The following is a 7,602-nucleotide window of genomic DNA, read 5'->3' on the forward strand; positions in this document are numbered from 1 at the left end:
CTGCCACCGTGAAGCCATAAACAACAAATGCAAATAGCTAATAATGTTTGGAGAACTGTATCTTTGTTATAGAGAGCCTGCTGACCAACAGCATCTCTGTCTGGACTGAAGCCTGCAGTGCCTCAGACTGGAAGTCTCTCCAGAGAGTGGTGAGGACGGCGGAAAAGATCTTCAGGAATCCTCTTCCTCCTATCCAGGAGATCGCAAAAAGCGCTGCCTGACCAGGGCTCAGAAAATTTGCAAAGACTCCTCCCACCCCCACCAAGGACTGTTTTCACTGCTGGACTCTAGAAAGAGGTTCCGCAGCCTCCGAAGCAGAACCTCCAGCTTCTTCCCTCAGGCCGTAAGACTCTTGAACGCATTATAATTAAATTATCCCCTCAACTCCCCTCAAAATGGATTAACTCGCTGGAATAAAAAAAACCCCAATATAACATACACCCATAAACGTGGGCGCATGTGGAAAAAGTGCAATATATTTATCTGCACAGTAATCTATTTATCTATTTATATATATTTATTTATTATATATATATATATATATATATATATATATATATATATATATATATATATATATATATATATAAATGATAAATGGGTTGTACTTGTATAGCGCTTTTCTACCTTCAAGGTACTCAAAGCACTTTGACACTACTTCCACATTTACCCATTCACACACACATTCACACACACATTCACACACTGCCATGCAAGGCGCTAAACAGCACCCATCAGGAGCAAGGGTGAAGTGTCTTGCTCAGGACACAACAGACATGACGAGGTTGGTACTAGGTGGGGATTGAACCAGGGACCCTCGGGTCGCGCACGGCCACTCTCGCACCGCGCCACGCCGTCCCATGTATAGTATTTATATATTTATTTATCGAAATATGCACCTTATTGCTTTTTTATCCTGCACTACGACATTTCGTTCTTATCTGTGCTGTAAAGTTCAAATTTGAATGACAATAAAAAGAAAGTCTAAGTCTAAGTCTAAGTCTTTACTAGAATAACGATCTTTTGTAAGGTTTGCAAAGACACAAGTTAGGTTTTTTTTTACTCAATGGTAATATACAGTATAACTGTCATACTAAATATGAAAGGTGTATAATCATAACTCCAAAACCAAACATTCAATCCGTCTAAAAATGCATGTAATATTGAATCTATGTGATTTTTACCAGAATCAGGTATTTTGGTAAGGTTTACAATTACAAAAATTAGGCTTCACTCACAATGTGTCCTGGGTCTTCCCCGCGGCCTCCTGCCCGTCGGACTTGCCCTAATGAAAAAAGCAATAAAAATGTATTCAAACACAACTCTAAACCAAACATGTAAAATGTCTAAAAATGCCTGTAATATTGAATCTATGTGAGTTTTACCAGAATCAGGTATTGTGGTATGGTTAACATTTACAAAAATTAGGTTTTACTCATAATAACAGTATAACTGCCACATTCAATTTGACATTTATTTAAACATAACTCCTAAACCACACGTGCACAATGGCTAATAATTCCTGGAGAAATGTCTCTTTGTGAGTTTTACTGGGAAAAAAAATATTTTTTTTGGTTTGTACAGATACAAGTTAGTTTTTTTTATTCAATATGACAGTATTACTGTCATACAAAATATGAAAGTTATATAAACATTACTCCAAAACCAAACATGCATTATGTCTAAAAATGCCTGTAATATTGTATCCATGTGAGTTTTAGTAGAATCATTTGTTTTCATAAGGTTTGCAATTACAAAATATGGGTTTTACTCACTATGACAGTATACTGTCACACTCAATCTGACGATTATTTAAACATAAGTCCTAAACCACACATGCAAAATGGCTTATAATGCCTTGAGTTATGTATATGTGTGAGTTTTACTAGAAAAAATATAATTTGTAATGTTTGCAAAGACCCAAGTTAGTTTTTTACTTAATATGACAGTATAACTGTCATACTAAATCCATCCATTTTCTTCCTGCTTATCCGAGGTCAGGTTGCGGGGGCAGCAGCCTAAGCAGAGAAGCCCAGACTTTCCTCTCCCCAGCCACTTTGTCCAGCTCTTCTCGGGGGATCCCGAGGCATTTACAGGCCAGCCAGGAGACATAAATAGATAGATACATAGATAGTACTTTATTGATTCCTTCAGGAGAGTTCCCTCAGGAAAATTTAAATTCCAGCAGTAGTGTACAAAATTGTAAAAAGTGAAAAGTAAATAATGGGGGTATAAATTGAAACAAAATAGAAACATATTACAATAGAATAAAAATAAAAAGCAACAATGAGAATAAAAATATAACAGTAAAATAAGAATATAACAAGAGAAACTAGGCAGTAGTGACCATGTTTTGAAAAAATATTGCACTCTTATTGATTTGCATCCCCTGTCATCCTAGTAGCCCCCCTCCCCCCAGAGAAGAGTTGTACAGTCTAATGGCGTGTGGGACAAAGGACAGCCTCCTCAGGAAGTACAGCTCTGTCCTTTCCTGTACAAGTGGTCTGTGTTAACAGTCAAGTCCAGCTTATTGTCCACCCACACCCCAAGGTACTTGAATGATAGTCTTCCTAATGTGTCCTGGGTCTTCCCCGTGGCCTCCTGCCGGTCGGCCTTGCCCTAACGAAAATAGCAATAAAAAATGTATTCAAACACAACTCCTAAACCAAACATGTAAAATGTCTAAAAATGCCTGTAAAATTGAATCTATGTTTTACTAGAATCAGTTGTTTTTATAAGGTTTGCAAATACAAAATTAGGTTTTACACATAATGACAGTATAACTGCCACACTCAATATGACAGTTATTTAAACATAACTCCTAAACCACACATGAAAAATGTCTAATAATGCGTGAAGAAATGTATCTTTGTGATTTTTATTAGAAACGTTTTCTTTTGTGAGGTTTGCAAAGACACAAGTTAGTTTTTTTTACTCAATATGACAGTGTAGCTGCCACACTCACTATGACAGTTATTTAAACATAACTCCTAAACTCATACTTGCCAACATTGAGACCTCCGATTTCAGGAGGTGGGGGTGGGGAAGGTTTGGTCGGGGGTGGGGTGGGGGCGTGGTTAAGAGGGGAGGAGTATATTTAGAGCTAGAATTCACTAAGTCAAGTATTTCATATATATATATATATATATATATATATATATACACACATATATAAAAAAAAAACTTGACTTTCAGTGAATTCTAGCTATATATATATATATATATATATATATATATATATATATATATATATATATATATATATATATATATGTATATATATATATATATATATATATATATATATATATATATATATATATATATATATATATATATATATATATATATATATATATGAATATATATATATGTATGTATGGGGAAAAAATCACAAGACTACTTCATCTCTACAGGCCTGTTTCATGAGGGGTTCCCTCAATCATCAGGAGATATAAGACATACATATATATATATATATATATATATATATATATATATATATAAATAAAATAAATACTTGAATTTCAGTTTTCATTTATTTACACATATACACACACATAACACTCATCTACTCATTGTTGAGTTAAGGGTTGAATTGTCCATCCTTGTTCTATTCTCTGTCACTATTTTTATAACCATGCTGAACACCCTCTCTGATGATGCATTGCTGTGTGGCACGCACAAAAGTGCTTTCATCAAATGCACGAGAGTCTGGAATTTTCCATCCCTCCCGAGCATGGCCAAAAACCGGTCAATCTTTGCTTCCTGAGGAAGATCTTCACTGCCAAGCACTTGGTATTCCACTACTTCTTCCCGGAGGCTATCTAGGTCCAATCGCAGCTGCGGCTTGGAACTTATAAGCGTGTTTCTTCATCTTACTCGTCGTCAGCGTCGCCATGGCTGTATCTTCCGCGTTCTTCTGCTTCGTCTCCTTGTTGTGTGCGCAGTTGTGCACTGCACTCTCTAAAAGCCCTGGATGTTATTGTCACATATGCATGTACAGTAGATGGCAGTATTGCCCTGTTTAAAGAGTGTCACAACATTGCTGTTTACGGCAGACGAACTGCTTTACGGTACACGAAAACGTGACTGCTGTTGTTTTGTGTTGTTACCGCGCTGGGAGGACGTGAATGAAACTACCTAACAATAAACCCACATAAGAAACCAAGAACTCGCCCTCGATCATTCTACAGTTATAACGTGATTGGTCAGGCATGCTGTTTATATCGTGGGAAAGCAGACGTGAATACAGGCTGTCCTCACTCAGATCAGCCTGAATTTCGGGAGATTTTCGGGAGAAAATTTGTCCCGGGAGGTTTTCGGGAGAGGCGCTGAATTTCGGGAGACTCCTGGAAAATCCAGGAGGCTTGGCAAGTATGCCTAAACTACACATAAAAAATGGCTAATAATGCCTGAAATAAGGCATTCTTGTGAGAACAAATGCTTTTTTAAGGCTTGCAAACACAAAAAGTATTTGTTTTCCTCAATATGACAGTAAAGTTCTTAAAATCCTGAGATAATGCGAAATAAGCAAAAACAATGTATTCCATCATAAATCCTACACCAAATAAGCAAAATGTCTAAAAATGCCTGTAATATTGAATCTGTGTGAGTTTTACTAAAATCAGTTGTTTTGGTAAGGTTTACAAATACAAAAATTAGGTTTTACTCTTTATGACTGTTATTTAAACATAACTCCATCCATCCAGCCATCCATTTTCTTCCGCTTATCCGAGGTCGGGTCGCGGGGGCTGCAGCCTAAGCAGGGAAGCCCAGACTTTCCTCTCCCCAGCCACTTCGTCCAGCTCCTCCCGGGGGATCCTGGGGCGTTCCCAGGCCAGCCGGGAGAGATAAGCTTCCCGTTTCCTGGGTCTTCTTGGGCCTCCTACCGGTCGGACGTGCCCGAAACACCTCCCTAGGGAGGCGTTCGGGTGGCATCCTGACCAGATGCCCGAACCACCTCATCTGGCTCCTCTCGAAATGGAAGAGCAATGGCTTTAGTTTGAGCTCCTCCCGGATGACAGAGATTCTCACCCTATCTCTAAGGGAGAGCCCCGCCACCCAGCGGAGGAAACTCATTTCGGCCGCTTGTACCCGTGATTTTGTCCTTTTGGCCATGACACAAAGCTCATGACCATAGGTGAGGATGGGAACGTAGATCAACCGGTAAATCGAGAGCTTTGCCTTCCGGCTCAGCTCCTTCTTCACCACAACGGATCAATACAGCGTCCGCATTACTGAAGACGCCGCACCGTTCCGCCTGTCGATCTCACGATCCACTCTTCCCTCACTCGTGAACAAGACTCTGAGGTCCTTGAACTCCTCCACTTGGGGCAAGATCTCCTCCCCAACCCGGAGATGGCACTCCACCCTTTTCCGGGCGAGAACCATGGACTCGGACTTGGAGGTGCTGATTCACATCCCAGTCACTTCACACTCGTCTGCGAACCGATCCAGTGAGGGCTGAAGATCTTGGCCAGATGAAGCCATCAGGACCACATCATCTGCAAATAGCAGAGACCTAATCCTGCAGACACCAAACCGGATCCCCTCAACGCCCTGACTGCGCCTAGAAATTCTGTCCATAAAGGTTATGAACAGAATCGGTGACAAAGGGCAGCCTTGGCGGAGTCCAACCCTCACTGGAAACGGGTCCGACTTACTGCCGGCAATGCGGACCAAGCTCTGACTCTTGCAAAGGGAGCGAACCGCCACAATAAGACAGTCCGTTACCCCATACTGTCTAAGCACTCCCCACAGGACTTCCAGGGGTAAATGGTCGAATGCCTTCTCCAAGTCCATAAAGCACATGTAGACTGGTTGGGCAAACTCCCATGCACCCTCAAGGACCCTGCCGAGAGTATAAAGCTGGTCCGCAGTTCCACGACCAGGACGTAAACCACACTGTTCCTCCTGAATCCGAGGTTCGACTATCCGGCGTAGCCTCTTCTCCAGTACACATGAATAGACCTTACCGGGAAGACTGAGGAGTGTGATCTCACGATAGTTGAAACACACCCTCTGGTTCCCCTTCTTAAAGAGAGGAACCACCACCCCGGTCTCCCAATCCAGAAGTACCGCCCCCGATGTCCACGCGATGTTGCAGAGTCTTGTCAACCAAGACAGCCCCACAGCATCCAGAGCCTTAAGGAACTCCGGACGGATCTCATCCACCCCCAGGGCGTTGCCATTGAGGAGCTTTTTAACTACCTTGGCATCCTCAGCCCCAGAAATAGGAGAGCCCACCACAGATTCCCCAGGCACTGCTTCCTCATAGGAAGACATGTTGGTGGGATTAAGGAGGTGTTGGAAGTATTCCCTCCACCGATCAATAACAGCTGCAGTAGAGGTCAGCAGCGCACCATCCTCACCATACACGGTGTTACAGTGCACTGCTGCCCCCCCTTAAGCCGGCGGATGGTGGTCCAGAATCGCTTCGAAGCCGTCTGGAAGTCGTTTTCCATGGCTTCTCCAAACTCCTCCCATGTCCGAGTTTTTGCCTCTGCGACCGCTGATCCGCACTTCGCTTGGCCTGTCGGCTGCCTCTGGAGTCCCAAGAGCCAAAAGGATCCGATAGGCTCTTTCTTCAGCTTGACGGCATCCCTCACTGCTGGTGTCCACCAGCGGGTTCTAGGATTACAGCCACGACAGGCACCAAACTCCTTGCGGCCACAGCTCCAATCAGCCGGCTCGACAAGAGAGGCACGGAACATGGTCCACTCAGACTCAATGTCCAGCGCCTCCCTCGTGACATGTTCAAAGTTCTTCCGGAGGCGTTCCCAGCAAACCCTCACAATGCGTTTGGGCCTGCCAGGTCTGTCAGGCATCCTCCCCCACCATCGCAGCCAACTCACCACCAGGTGGTGATCGGTAGAAATCTCCGCCCCTCTCTTCACCCGAGTGTCCAAAACATGAGACCGCAAATCCGATGACACAACTACAAAATCGATCATGGAACTGCGGCCTAGGGTGTCCTGGTGCCAAGTGCACATATGGACACCCTTATGTTTGAACTTGGTGTTTGTTATTGACAATCTGTGACGAGCACAAAAGTCCAATAACAAAACACCACTCGGGTTCAGATCCGGGTGGCCATTCTTCCCAATCACGCCTCTCCAGGTTTCACTGTTGTTGCCAAGATGAGCGTTGAAGGCCCCCAGTAGAACGAGGGAATCACCCGGTGGAGCACTTTCCAGTACTCCCTCGAGTGAATCCAAAAAGGGTGGGTACTCTGAGCTGCCGTTTGGCGCGTAAGGCCAAACAACAGTCAGGACCCTTCCCCCTACCCGAAGGCGGAGGAAAGCTACCCACTGGTCCACTGGGTTGAACTCCAACGTGCAGGCTTTGAGCCGGGGGGCAACAAGAATTGCCACCCGAGCCCGTCGCCTCTCAACGCAAGCATTATAACTCCAAAACAACAAATGCTAATAATGCTTGGAAAAATGTATCTTTGTTAGTTTTACTAGAATAATAATCTTTTGTAAGGTTTGCAGACACAAGTTGTTTTTTTTTTACTCAATATGACAGTATAACTGTCATACTAAATATGAAAGTTGTATAAACATATCTCCAAAACCAAACATGCAATCCATCTAAAGA

Source organism: Nerophis lumbriciformis, linkage group LG28 (assembly GCF_033978685.3).
Source record: "Nerophis lumbriciformis linkage group LG28, RoL_Nlum_v2.1, whole genome shotgun sequence".
Lineage (NCBI taxonomy): Eukaryota > Metazoa > Chordata > Actinopteri > Syngnathiformes > Syngnathidae > Nerophis > Nerophis lumbriciformis.